This window comes from Phyllostomus discolor, chromosome 6, assembly GCF_004126475.2.
Source record: "Phyllostomus discolor isolate MPI-MPIP mPhyDis1 chromosome 6, mPhyDis1.pri.v3, whole genome shotgun sequence".
Lineage (NCBI taxonomy): Eukaryota > Metazoa > Chordata > Mammalia > Chiroptera > Phyllostomidae > Phyllostomus > Phyllostomus discolor.
In genome coordinates this window covers 53,890,354-53,904,237 of record NC_040908.2, presented here as the reverse complement: position 1 = coordinate 53,904,237, position 13,884 = coordinate 53,890,354, and the positions used below count along the sequence as shown (strand labels likewise).

At 35.2% G+C, this 13,884-nt stretch overlaps 1 protein-coding gene across 2 annotated transcripts in view; it reads left to right on the top strand.

The window, feature by feature from the left end:
- LRRTM4 (leucine rich repeat transmembrane neuronal 4) overlaps nucleotides 1-13,884 on the top strand; it is a 751,239-nt gene that overhangs the window by 485,438 nt on the left and 251,917 nt on the right. The window lies entirely within an intron of this gene.

The window sequence follows — 13,884 nt, the reverse complement described above, 5'->3', positions numbered from 1 at the left end:
ATACTTTAGGAGAGAAAAAGATAAACTGAACCTATAAATAATAGCATACAAAATAAAACAGCATATACTGCACTTAAGGGTAATAACATAAAACAACAAACACCAAAAAGATTATAGTAAAATCACTAGACTTTAAAGAAAATCATTTGCGAACAGGGAAAAATATAAAATAAATTTAAGGGAAAAATAGATTATTGTTCACATTTACAAAAGCAATAGTTTACTCCATGAGAACAGCTGTGCATACTTAAGATAATAAAAATAAAAAAATATGTGAACCAGGAGTTTTATACAGGGTGGGGCAAAAGTAGGTTTACACTTGTTTGTATGGGAAATAATATAATAATTAATAAATAATACAAGAATTAACTGTGTCTCACATACTTATAATTGTACACCTACTTTTATTCTACCCAGTGTATACTCATTTTGACATTCAAATATAAAGAACATAGACAAATTGCAATAATCTTCAAATTCCAGAGTATAATATCCCCATGAGACCTTCCTTAAAAATCTCAGAAGAAGCATCAGATGACCAAAATTACTTGAGAAAAATTGACATAAGACTGGTGCCGAATGTAACTATGGTTACTTATACATGTAAGACTAAAAAAGAAATATAGTATATTTATATCAAATGGCACCAGATCTACCCAAGAATTAACAAGACTCCTAAAAACTGAAATTGGAACAATTTAATCTTTATTAAGGATAAAAATTTGCAATTGATTTGAAATCCATCAAATTATGACTCAATCAATTATAATAAATATTTTAAAAGACTTCTTCCGCCCTGGCTGGCGTAGCTCAGTGGATTGAGCACGGGCTGGGAACCAAAGTGTCCCAGGTTCGATTCCCAGCCAGGGTACATTCCTGGGTTGCAGGCCATAACCCCCAGCAACCGCACATCAATGCCTCTCTCTCTCTCTCTCTCGCTCTCTCTCTCTCTCTCCCCCCCTTCCTTCCCTCCCTAAAAATAAATAAATAAAATCTTAAAAAAAATTCTTTAAAAAAAAAGACTTCTTCCAAGAAAATGAAATAAACTCATTTTGCCCTATTTTTATAATAATTATAGCCAAACACGATGGACTTTAGACACATTATATATAAAACATATGTAAGAACACTTTAAAAGGTAGTGAGATGTCACACCAACTAGTGACCTTAGACTCAAAGAACAACATGTTGAAGAAATCCTTGGATTTTCTTTTTGCTTCTTATACTCCAGACTTGAAGGTGAAAAAGATGGTAACCTAAAAATTCCAATATTCACAGACAAACAAAGCCCCAGACAAGTTGGCTCTTTCTAGCCCAGGGATTAGGAAAGGGACAATTTAGCAAGACAAAATTTTTTTAACAATAATGCTCTATAGCATCCACCACAGAAATAAACATGGCCTCACCCCTCTCCACTCCAACAATAGGTGAGTAGGGATATTCAACTTCTATTCTGTTGAGGATGAATGAGGCACCTCAATACCAGTAGCAGGGTGGTATCAAAGAAAGTAGAGTATGGAGCTAGGACTTTACTGTCAGCTGGTAAAAAGACCTGCTACACCACAGTGATAATGGAGACCATGTGAGCAATGTGGACTTACAACCTTACCTAATAATAATTAGATCTCCTTCTTCCTTCCTGCTGTGATGGGATCAGAAAGGGTAAATGAAGAGTCAGGACTTTTACTACTACCTGTAATACTGTCTTGGTCTCAGTAGAGCCCACATGCACATATGGAAGTTTCTCTTACACACAACAGTAATAGTAGCCACACCCCCTTAGGAACCAATGGAGACCAATGAAGGAACATAGACTTCTTCGTATTCTGGAATGAAGACATGGCATCCCCTATGCCTTTGCTGAAATAGTATCAGAATAAGGAAACCAGAACATAATACAAAAATGTCCATGTGTCAATTGAAAATCACTTATCCTACCAAAAACTAGGAAGATAGTAAACTGAATGAAAAAATATAGTCAACAGATGTTAACACTGAGATAATCTAAGATGTTAGGGTTATTGGATAAAGATTTTGGAACAGCCATGATAAAAAAATGCTTGAACAACTAATTATGTACCTACTTGAAATAAACAAAAAAATTAAGAACTTCACAAGAAATAGAAGATCTAAAAAATGAAAATTTTAGAAGTAAACAATAAAATAATCAAAATAAAAAAGCTCAGTGGATGGGATCTATAGACAAATATAAAAGACAGAGGAAAAAATTAGTAAATAAGAGGATGGAACAATAGAAAACAAAATGAATACAGACTCAGGAATCTGTAGGACTATAACAATTATTTGAGTGCTCATTCATCCAAGTCTTGAAAGAACAGAAAGGGAAGAGGAGGCTTGAAAAAATACTCAAATAATAATGACTGAAGACTTCCCTAATCTGGCCATAAACCTATAGATTCAAGAAGATAAGTAAGTAAGATAAACCCAAGAAAACCATGCCAAGAGTCATCATAATTCAACCCATAAATCTGAAGAAAAAGAGAAACTCTTGAAAGCAGCCAGAGAAAAATGAATACATACCTAACAGGGAAAATCAGTTTGAGAAAAAGGGTAGATTTCTCACTAGAGAAAGCTCACAATATCTTTCAACTATTGGGAAAGAAAAATAAGGAACTGCCACCCAGAATCCTGCACTGACTGAAAATATCCTTCAGGAAAAAAGAGGAAATCAAGGTAGTCACACATGAAGAAAAACACTAGGAAAATTTGTTGCCAGTAAACCTATTCTAAATGAATGAGCAAAGGAAATCTAAAGACAAAGCAAACAATAAAAGAAGAAAGCTTGGAATTGCATGAAGTAAGAACTTTGTAAGCAAAGATATGGATAAATACAACAGGGTTTTCTTCTCTTGAGTTTTCAAGATTAGGTTTGATGGTCAAAGCAAAAATTATGTGGTTCTAAACATATGTAGAAAAATATTTTAAATGATTGTATTATAAAGGGAGGAGGGTAAAAATATTTAAAATGTGGAGGAGGTAAAGTTTCTGATGTTACTCAACTGGTAAAATAATGACACCGACAGACTGTGATAAATATACATATTCATAAATATCTAGAGCCACCACTAAGAAAGTTATATGAAAAAAATTAAATACTATAAAAAATTAAGGCACAATACTAAAAATTGTTCGAGTAATACGTTGGAGAGCAGAAACAGAAAATTAAAAACATCAGAGAGCACACAAAACAGAAAATAAAGTGTCAGATTTAACATTAACATATCAATAATTACATTAATATAAATGGTGTAAATACACCAAATAAATGTTGAAATTAAAGATGAGGGGGAAAAGTTATACTATGTAAATAGTAATAAAAGTAACACAGGAATAAATATGTTAATATCAAGAAAGTAAACTTCAAAGTAATAAAGTAACTAAAGGCAGAAATAAAAATTAGTTAAAATACTCAATTCACCAAAAAGACATCACTATCTTAAATGTGCATAAAACAAACAACAGAAATCAAAATATAACATGTGATACAAAAGTATTATAGAACTAAAAGAACAAATAGACAAATCTACAAATTTAGTTAGAATTTTAGCACCCCCTCTCAAGAACTGATAGAAAAACTAGATAGTAAATTATTTAGGATATATAAGAACTCAACCACATAATTAACCTATGGGATCTAATTAATATTTATAAAATATTCTATCAACAGTATAATGCACATTCTTTAAAAGTACCCATTGAACATCTACAAAGATAAATCATTACAAAAATATCAACGAATTTGGCCCTGGCTGGTGTAGCTCACTGGATTGAGCGCGGGCTGCAAACCAAAGTGTCGCAGGTTCGATTCCCAGTCAAGGTACATGCCTGGGTTGCAGGCCATGACCCCCAGCAACTGCACATTGATGTTTCTCTCTCTCTCTCTCTCTCTCTCTCCCTCTCCCTCCCTCCCTCCTTTCCCTCTCTAAAAATAAATAAATAAAATATTTAAAAAATATATCAACAAATTTAAAATAATTGAAATAATATACAGTATGTTCTATAATGCCATGGAATCAAACTAAGAATCAGTAACAAAATGATAATAGGACAATTCCTCAAAACTGGAAAACTACATACATACTTTTAAATAATTCATGGGTAAAAACAAACTCTGAAGGAAAATTATATGTTATATTAAACCAAATAAAAATAAGGAATGAGGACTCATGGACATGGACAACAGTGTGGTGACTGCTGGGGGAGGGGATATAAGGGAACTAAATGGTAATAGAAAAAATAAAATAAAGATTAAATAAAAAAAGAAATAAATGAACCCATGTCTCTATGGTCAACTAATATTCAATGAAGGGAGCACAAGCATACATGGAAAAAACTGAAACTAGACCCCATCTTATATTATACAGCAGAATAAACTCAAAATGGATAAAGGAATTAAATATAACTCGTGATACCATAAAACTCCTAGAGGAAAATATAGGCAGTAAAATTGCAGACATCCATGTAGCATTATTTTTGCCAATATATCTAGATCCTAAGGCAAGGGAAATAAAGGGAAAAAAATCGGACTATACCAAATTAAAAAGGGTCTGCACAGCTCAAGAAACCATCATCAAAATGAAAAGGGAAATGACTAGAGGAGAACATATTTGCCAATAATACACTGGACAAGGGTTTAATCTTCAAAATATATAAAAGAAACTCATACAACTAAACACAAAGAAGATAAACAATCCAGTTAAAAAATGGACAAATGACCTGAAGAAACACTTCTCCAAAGAGGACATACAAATGGCTGACAGACATCATGAAAAATTCCTCAACATCACTAGCCATCAGAGAGATGCAAATTAAAACCATAATAAAATATCACCTCACACCTGTCACAAAGGCCATCATTAATAAATCAACAAACAGCAAGTGCCAAAGAGGTTGGGGAGAAAAGGGAACTCTAGTGCAGTGTTGATGGGAAAGCAGACTAATGCAGCCACCTTGGGAAACAGTATGGAATTTTCTCAAAAAAGTTAAAAATGGAACTGCCTTTTAACCCAGAGATTCTGCTGCTGGGAATATACCATAAGAATCCCAAACCACCAATTCCTAAGAACCTATGCACCCCTGTGTTCATAGCAGTAGCCAAGTGTTGGAAACAGCCCAAATACCCATTAGTAGATGAGTGGTTTAAGAAACTGGTACATTTGCAAAATAGAATACTATGTAGCAGAAAGAAAAAGGAAGTCCTACCTTTTTGCAACAGCATGAATGGAACTAAAGACTATTATGTTAAGCCAGTCGGCAAAAGACAAATACCATTAGGACATCACTTACAACTGGAATGTAATGAACAAAATAAACTAGTGAGAAAAATAGAACCAGTGACATTGAAACATGGAACAGACTGATAACTACAGGAGGGTGGAGGGAGGGGGTAATGGAGGAAGGAAGGGGAAGGGACTAGTCAAAGGATATGTATGGATGGCCCATGGACATGCACAACAGTGTGGGGATTGACTGTGGGTGAGAGAGGTGGGCTGAGTAGAGGATGGCAAAAGGGAAAACCTGGGACAAATATATAGAATCAACAATAAAGTAGTAAAATCAGGTAACAATTTCAAAAAAAGAAAATATAGAAATTTGTGAGACATAAAAAAAGGAATGCTATAAAAGAATTTTATTATTCTAAAAGCAAATATTTCATGCAAATAGAAAAATTGGAAGCACCCAGGATGTTCTTCAGTAGATGAAAGGATAGATAAATTGTGATACACCCAGAAAATGGAATATTATTCAGTTCTAAAAAGAAGTGCACTATAAAACCATGAAAACACACGGAGAAAACTTACGTGCATATTATTAAGTGAAAGAAGTTGATCTGAATAGGCTACATACTGTATGCATACAAAATCATGAAAAAAAATCTTGAAAAGGAAAAATTATGGAGACAGTAAAATGATTAGTGGTTGTTGGGAGAGATGAGAGGAACAATACATAGTACTTTAGTTAAAATACTCCATGTGACACTATAACAATAGATACATGTCATTAGACATGTCATTTGTCTAAACTCATAGAATGACAAAACCAAGAGTAAACCCTAATGTAAACTGTGGAATTTGGGTGATTGTTATTTGTTGATTGTTGTTTCTGTGCAATAAACTGAGTTCTTTCATATCTAAAAGAAAAAAATAGAAGCTGAAATCAATAAAATAGAAGACAAAAGCAATGGAGAAACTCAGTGAAATGAAGAAGTGATTCTTTGAAAAGAACTCTAAAAGAAATTTCTTATATGACACAAAAATTATACATAAAAATGATATTGGACTTTATTAACATAAAAATGGACTTGTGAAAGGTCTTGCTAAGAAGATGCAAGTACAAGCAATAGAATACGAGGAAATATTCACCAATCATATATCTAACAGAGGACTAGTATCTAGAATATAAAGAACTCAAAGCTCAATAGTAAAAAAGTAAACAACCCAATTAGATCATGGGCAAATAATGAGGTATTTTACCACAGAAGATATGCAGATTACACATAAGTGCATGAAAAGATAGTTAAAATCATTAGCCATTAGGGAAATGCAAATTAAAATCCCAATAAAATGTAACTTCATATCAAAGATAATGGCTAAAATTAAAATTAGTGACATCAAATCTCAGAGTAAGAATATGGAGAAAAACACCGCTCATGGCATAACCACTCTGGAAAGCAGCTTGTTAGTTTCCTAAGAATCCATGCATGTTTACCCGAATATTCACTTTATATTATCTCAAGCTCTGCATACAAGGTCTGTCCAGAAAAAGTCCAGCCATTTTTCATATAACAAGAACAGTTTGTGTGACATCAATGTAACCTGGCAGCCAAGGAGAATTAGCTGGAATATGCATATGTGAACAATGATGACTTCACTGTACTAGTCTGTGAGAGTGGTAGAAACCATTGAATAAGCAAATGTATTGTGTGGTTATCATGTTCAAAACAACTGAGCAAGTAGAGCAACAAATCTGCATGAAATTTTGTGTTAAGCTTGAACATTCCTCTGCAGAAACTATTCAGATGATTCAGAAGGCTGCTGCTATGGGCCACTGGTGATTGGCATCTTCATCATGACAATATGCCCATTCATGCAACACATCTCATGCAAAGCTTTTTTGAGAAACATTAAATCACCCAGGTGACTCAGACCCCCTACAGCACATATTTGGTGTCCTGTGACTTCTGACTTTTCCCAAAACTAAATTCATCTCTGAAAGGGAAGAGATTTCAAACTGTCAATGAGACTCCAGAAAATTCAACGGGGGAGCTGATAGCTACTGGGAGAACTGAGTTCCAAAGGTGCCTACTTTGAAGGGGACTGGGGCATCATTGTCCTGTGTACAATGTTTCTTGTAACTTGTATCTTCTCCAATAAATGTCTCTATTTTCCATATTACATGACTGGATATCTTCTGAACAGAGCTCATATATTTAGTAATTAAGGAACATTTTTTAAAAAACAACACTTCCGGCCAAGATGGAGGCATAGGTAGACACACTGTGCCTCCTCGCACAACCAAAACTAAGGACAATAAAAATTTAGAAACAAAAATCAACCAGAACAGAGAGAAATGAACCGAACAGAAGTCTGACTACCATTCATCCAGACCGGTAAGGAGGGGCGGAGTCGGAGGCCTACAAAGAGGGGTGGAGGGGTCCTGGCAGGAAAAAGCAGTGACTGGCAGACATGGGCGCTCAGGGCACAGGCAGCAGTTGGTGGACCCCAGGAGCACAGGGGCAGCTGACAGACCAGTGGCAGACCCTGGGCATGGGAGGTAACTAGCAGCCCCAGTGAGGCGCACAAGGCAGCCGGCTGTCCGAAGTCACACATTCACGTGAGGACAAACTAAGCAAAAACAGGCAGTGACACAGACCGCGCAACCCAGGGACCCAGAGCTGGGAAACAAAGCCTAAAGGCATTGACTGAAAACACCTGTGGGAGTTGAGGCCAGCAGAATCTCTCAGCCTCACAGGATACTCCTTGGGGAGACCCACAGACTCCATAAAAGTACACAAGCCCACCCTCCTAGGAACCAGCACCAGAAGGGCCCAATCTGCTTGTGGGAAGCAGCAAAGGGGACTGAAGTCCTAGAGAGAGTAGAGCAGGTGCCATTGTTCCCTCTCAGACTCCGCCCCCACATACCACGTCACAACCCAGCGACTGAGGTGCCCTGACGTGGTGTACACCTAAGGTTCCACCCCTCATACACTACAGGCACAACCAGACCAAAGAGGGCTGGAGGAGATGGCTCAAACAGAATTAAGAGCCCCTTGGCCAATACTTTTAAGCAAACAAGAGATAGCCAACCTATCAGATGCACAGTTCAAAGCACTGGTGATCAGGATGCTCACAGAATTGGTTGATTTTGGTCATAAATTAGATGAACAAATGCAGGCTACGATAAGAGAAATGAATGAAAATGCACAGGGAACCAATAGTGATGGAAAGAAAACTGAGTTTCAAATCAATGGAAGGGACCAGAAGGAAGAAAGGAACAACCAAACAGAAAAGAATGAAGAAACAAGAATTCAAAAAAATGAGGAGAGGATTAGGAACCTCCAAGACATCTTTAAACATTCCAACATCCGAATTATAGGGGTACCAGAAGGGGAAGAGGAAAAACAACAAGTGGAAAAGTTATTTGAACAAATAATAAAGGAGAACTTCCCCAATCTGGCAAAGGAAATAGACTTCCAGGAAGTCCAGGAAGCTCAGAGAGTCCCAAAGAGGTTGGACCCAAGGAGGAACACTCCAAGGCACATCATAATTACATTAGCCAAGGTAAAAATGAAGGAGAGAATTCTAGAAGCAGCAAGAGATAAGGGGATAGTTACCTACAAAGGAGTTTCCATCAGAATATCAGCTGATTTCTCAAGAGATCTTACAGGCAAGAAGGGGCTGGAAGGAAGTATTCTAAGTCATGAAAGGCAAGGACCTACATCCAAGTATACTATATCCAGCAAAGCTTTTACTTAGAATGGAAGGGGAGATAAAGTGCTTCTCAGATAAGGCCAAATTAAAGGAGTTCATCATCACCAAGACCTTATTATATGAAATGTTAAAGGGACTTATCTAAGAAAAAGAAGATAAAAAATATGAACAGTAAAAAAAGACATCAAACTCACAGTAACAACCATACCTAAAACAAAAGCAAACTAAGCAAACAGAGAGAACAGGAGCGGAACCACAGAAATGGAGATCACGTGGAGGGTTAGCAACAGGGAAGTGGGAGGAGGAGAGAGAGGGAAAAGATATAGAGAATAAGTAGCATGGACAATAGGTAGGAAATAGACAGGGGGAGGGCAGGAATGGTGTGGGAAATGTAGAAGCTAAAGAACTTATGACACATGGACATGAACTAAAGAGGGGGAATGTGGGTGGGAGGGGGTTGGCAGGGTGGAGGGGAGTGAAGGGGGAAAATGGGACAACTGTAATAGGGTAATCAATAAAATATATTGAAGAAATTAAAAATAACAGCTTTGTTTGTCATAGACAGAAACTGGAATGATTCTGATGTTCTTTAAGGGGTGAATTGCTAAACTCTAGTACCTTCACAATATGGAGTACTACTCTGAAATTGAAGGGAATGGACTGTTGATACACATACACACCTAGATGTCCAGATAATCATGATAAATAGAAAAAATAAATTCAAAATAGTTACTTATTGTATAATTCCATTTTTAAAAGATTTTATTTATTTATTTTTAGAGTGGGAAGGGAGGGAGAAAGAGAGAGAGAAACATCAATGTACAGTTGCTGGGGGCCATGGCCTGCAACCCAGGCATGTGCCCTGACTGGGAATCGAACCTGCGGCATTTTGGTTCGCAGCCCACACCCAATCCACTGAGCTATGCCAGCCAGGGCATATAATTCCATTTTTATAAAATTCTAGAGATGAAAAAATTATAGCAATCATGAAACTCTTAGTCATTCTCTGAGATTATGAAGAGGCTGGGAGTGTGACAGACATGGCTGTAGGTTTATAAGAGAAATGGGAAGGCCCTTTGTAGTGATGCAGTGGTCTGTATCTTGACCCTGTGGATATCAATAGCTTGGTTGTAATACTGCACCATATTTTTGCAAAATGTTCTCATTGGTAGAAATAGGGTGAAAGGTTCCTGGGATTTATTTGTATTATTTCTTAAAACTACATGTACATAAAGTTATCTCAATATAAAAAGATTTATGTAAATAAAGAAGGAAAGAAAAGGCGTAGTTTGTGACTTTTGGAGGACAATAGGGAACCAATTCATTTTCTTGGAAAATAAAGTAGGGGGAAAACACTTGCCTTTCTCTTGCCTTTTATATATTAACTATAATGCCAAATACACTAATGGGTGAGTGAAAGCTTCTCTTTATGGAGTTATTTCAATTAATAAATAAACATCAAAGTCAGAATTAGAATATTACCATTTTGCAATCCTAAATAATGGATGATTCAAGGCATTCAATAACAGTTGTTAACTTGATAAAGCAGGCAGACATAATATGTTTCCTGAATAAAAAATAAATAATCTTTAAAGCATCATCTGTAGCTTTGACAAAGTGACAAAACAGTCTAATCAAGCCTCTGGAAAGGAGTGTTAAACCACAGCATGATTATGAAATCATCAAAATTCAGATTGTGAGATGCTGAAGAATTTATTTTTCCATAAATAGTAAGGCAAAAACAAAAGATGGAGTAAGAATCTGCAGATTGAATAGCTACTTAAAAGAGATTTAAAACATGAACAGGATAAACTGTAGTGTCCAAGGGAGTACACTTCGATATCAAAACTAGAAAGGCTTGTAGGCAGGTGATTCCTGTGACTACCAAGAGAGCACTTTCTTTCACCACCCAAGTAAGAAAAAACATACTAAAGCTGCAATGACCTGAGCATTTGCAATGTAAGTCTTTATTTAACATCTAAATAACCCATCTCATGCTTTATAGGTTGTTTTTTGTGGGGAGAGGTTAATTCACTTAATGAGACAGTATTACATTTTGGGAGATAAACAAGAAGTCAGTTTTGTAGTATAAAGTTAAAGAGCTCTGTTAATATTAGAAGTGAACTGAAAAGCAAATGAAAATAAGTTTTAACTCTAACGTTGATTTTTGCATAGCCTAGATTATTATCCTCACCCCTCCTCACCTGCTCAAATATGGGAAAGTATAATCTATCCTCTCAGATCCACCAAAAGAGCTCTATCAGATATACGGTGAAAAAATTATTTAACTCTCCTCTGTGTTTGAAATACTGGGTTGGGTTTGAAATGTGCACTTACAGTTGTGAATATGCATGACACGATGTTTCTTTTTGTATTATTATTTCTTAATGATTGTATTATTTTCCATACAAGCACCTGTAAACCTACTTTTGCCCCATCCTCTAGTTGTTTCCTCAATTAAATTGATATTCAGTACACAGGGAAATGTTTATTTAATTTGTCATTATTATTTACAGCTTCATGGCCAATATTGTATACAAAATTAATATATTAAGAATAAAAAAACTAATTATGCATTTATTGCTTACATAATTATGAGCTAATTATACTACTAATGGAAAATGTCTTTTATTGCTGTTAGACTCCAACAAAGATATTTTTAATAATCTTTACTTGGCATTTATTGTGCAATAAATGTCTTCATAAATATAAATTCAATGCTTTCCTGAGAGAGCCAATTTAAAATAATAAATGCACGTGACAACGATCTTATTTTAAAAATATGAATTTTAAATACTGAATAGATAGCAACCTATGTTGGTTCATTAGAATTTTTTTTTCATTGTAACCAAAATGTAAAGCCATTTTCACCAAGACATGTTATTTTTGTTGCAGCTTTTCAGTTACTTTTCAATTTATAAAGAGCAGGTAACCATAGATTGTGATTGTCTCAAAAGCTCTTTCTTCCTTTACACCTGCATGCTGTTCTTTGGGAGCTGAACATGTTATTAAGTGTAAAATGTGTTATAGGTAGATCACTCTTAATACAATTAGTAGAAACAAGTTTTATTACATAAGAGGTAATTAGGACCCAGAAAGAAAAAAGCCTTGTGTAGCAAATCAATATGTCAAAACTGGTGGTAAAATAATGAGTAATTCCAAACATATTATTAATGACACATAATTACCATAAACAAATACTATATATAACAAACAGAGAAATGTAAGGATAATTAAACAGTTATGACTTAAGAAAGTTTTGGTGCAGCCCTAGCATATAATAAGGAATAACACAAGTATATGAACATAAAAAATGCATTAATAATTAATTTTCTTCCAAACTGAACAGCACTTAGAAAAAAGATGAAAGAAAATAGAGACAAACAAATCTTAATGATTCGGGCTTTCTTTTGTTTATTCAATCCTTTACTCATATATCAAACTTCTACTTTGTGCCAATCTCTGCTGTAGCATATGACATGTGAACATAACTGAGCTGCATTGTCTTGGACCTGACAATCTACTGCAGGGATAAGCAAATGAAAAGTGAAGTGGGTATGTAATTGCCCAATAAGTAGTAAGTGCTTGAAGGAACCTGAACAAAATGAATAAAAAAAATAGGACAGGGTTGGGGGTGCTATTTTTTATGGGATGATTAGGACAATCTCTCCGATGTCATGAAAACTGAACAGAAATTTGATGTAAATGAAGGAAAGAAAAGCCTTAGAAAGAGGACATGATTATTAATGTCTTGTGGTACTTGAGAGATAGTGAGAAGGTCAAGAGCGGCTGGAATTCTGGCTGATGAGGCTGAGTAGGAACAGATAATGTCGAGTACAATAAGACATGTTATGGAAGTTTGATTTAACTCATTAAGATGTGAAACTATCAGACATTTTGAAAGAGAAGATACAATCTCAACATGACTTATGTTTAAAAAGTTTCACTCTTGCTGCAGAGTTGGGGAGAAAATACAAAGGTGGAAGGAGACTCCTGTGAGGAGCCAAATGCAATGATCCAGGTCCAAAGTGATGGTGGTTTGCCCAGGCCAGTTGCTGGCAGAGTAGTAAAAAGAGATCAGAATCTTGATATCTTTAGAAAGTATTTTGATTTGCTGATATATGTGTTCCAATAAGAAAGAGCTTGTGGGGTATAGAAGCAAGAGGAGTTGATAATGATGCTAAAGTTTGACATCTGAGCCACTGAAAGTCAGGAGAGGATGTTCTGCTATGGCAAAGAAGGAAGGGAATATAGATGTTCCACTAGAGATGTCAACAGGCAGATACCATCTCTATGTTTATTTTATATATTATTTATACAACACATGCATACAATGTATATGGAGAGAGTTGTAAATGAGATGGTGTCTGCTGGTATCTGGAGACATTCATTTGGGGAGGTCATCAGCCATGTACAGTATTTAAAACCATATGATCACTAACACAAATATGCATTAAAAAGGGTCTGAGAATTAAACCTTGGAGGTCTGCAATATATTTGGCTCCCCGAGTAATCCATGATTTATAATAACATAATTTTCCCAATGCCTTTTGCTTGAACAATGCCTAGTTTTAATTATATGGGAAAATTAGAGGATAACTGATTAATGGCCCTAGAATAAATGTGATCTACTGGAAAAAAAAGTTAAATCCCTAAGTCAGATACCACAGCAAAATAAATTATGTGTAGCTTGAATAATTGAAGATATAAAATGCTTTGAGAAAATATTTATTTGATCTTAAAGTGGTAAAACATTTGCAAGTCCATTCTTAATGGAAGGAATGGTAAATTAATGGCATAGCAGATTTAAGATACATCAAAATTGAAAAAAGCCATTAATCAGTTATCCTCTAATTTCAATTTTTATGGTCAATGAAACCATAAAATTAAAAGGAAATGGTAAATTTTTAAATACATGTTTTTCAATATAAAT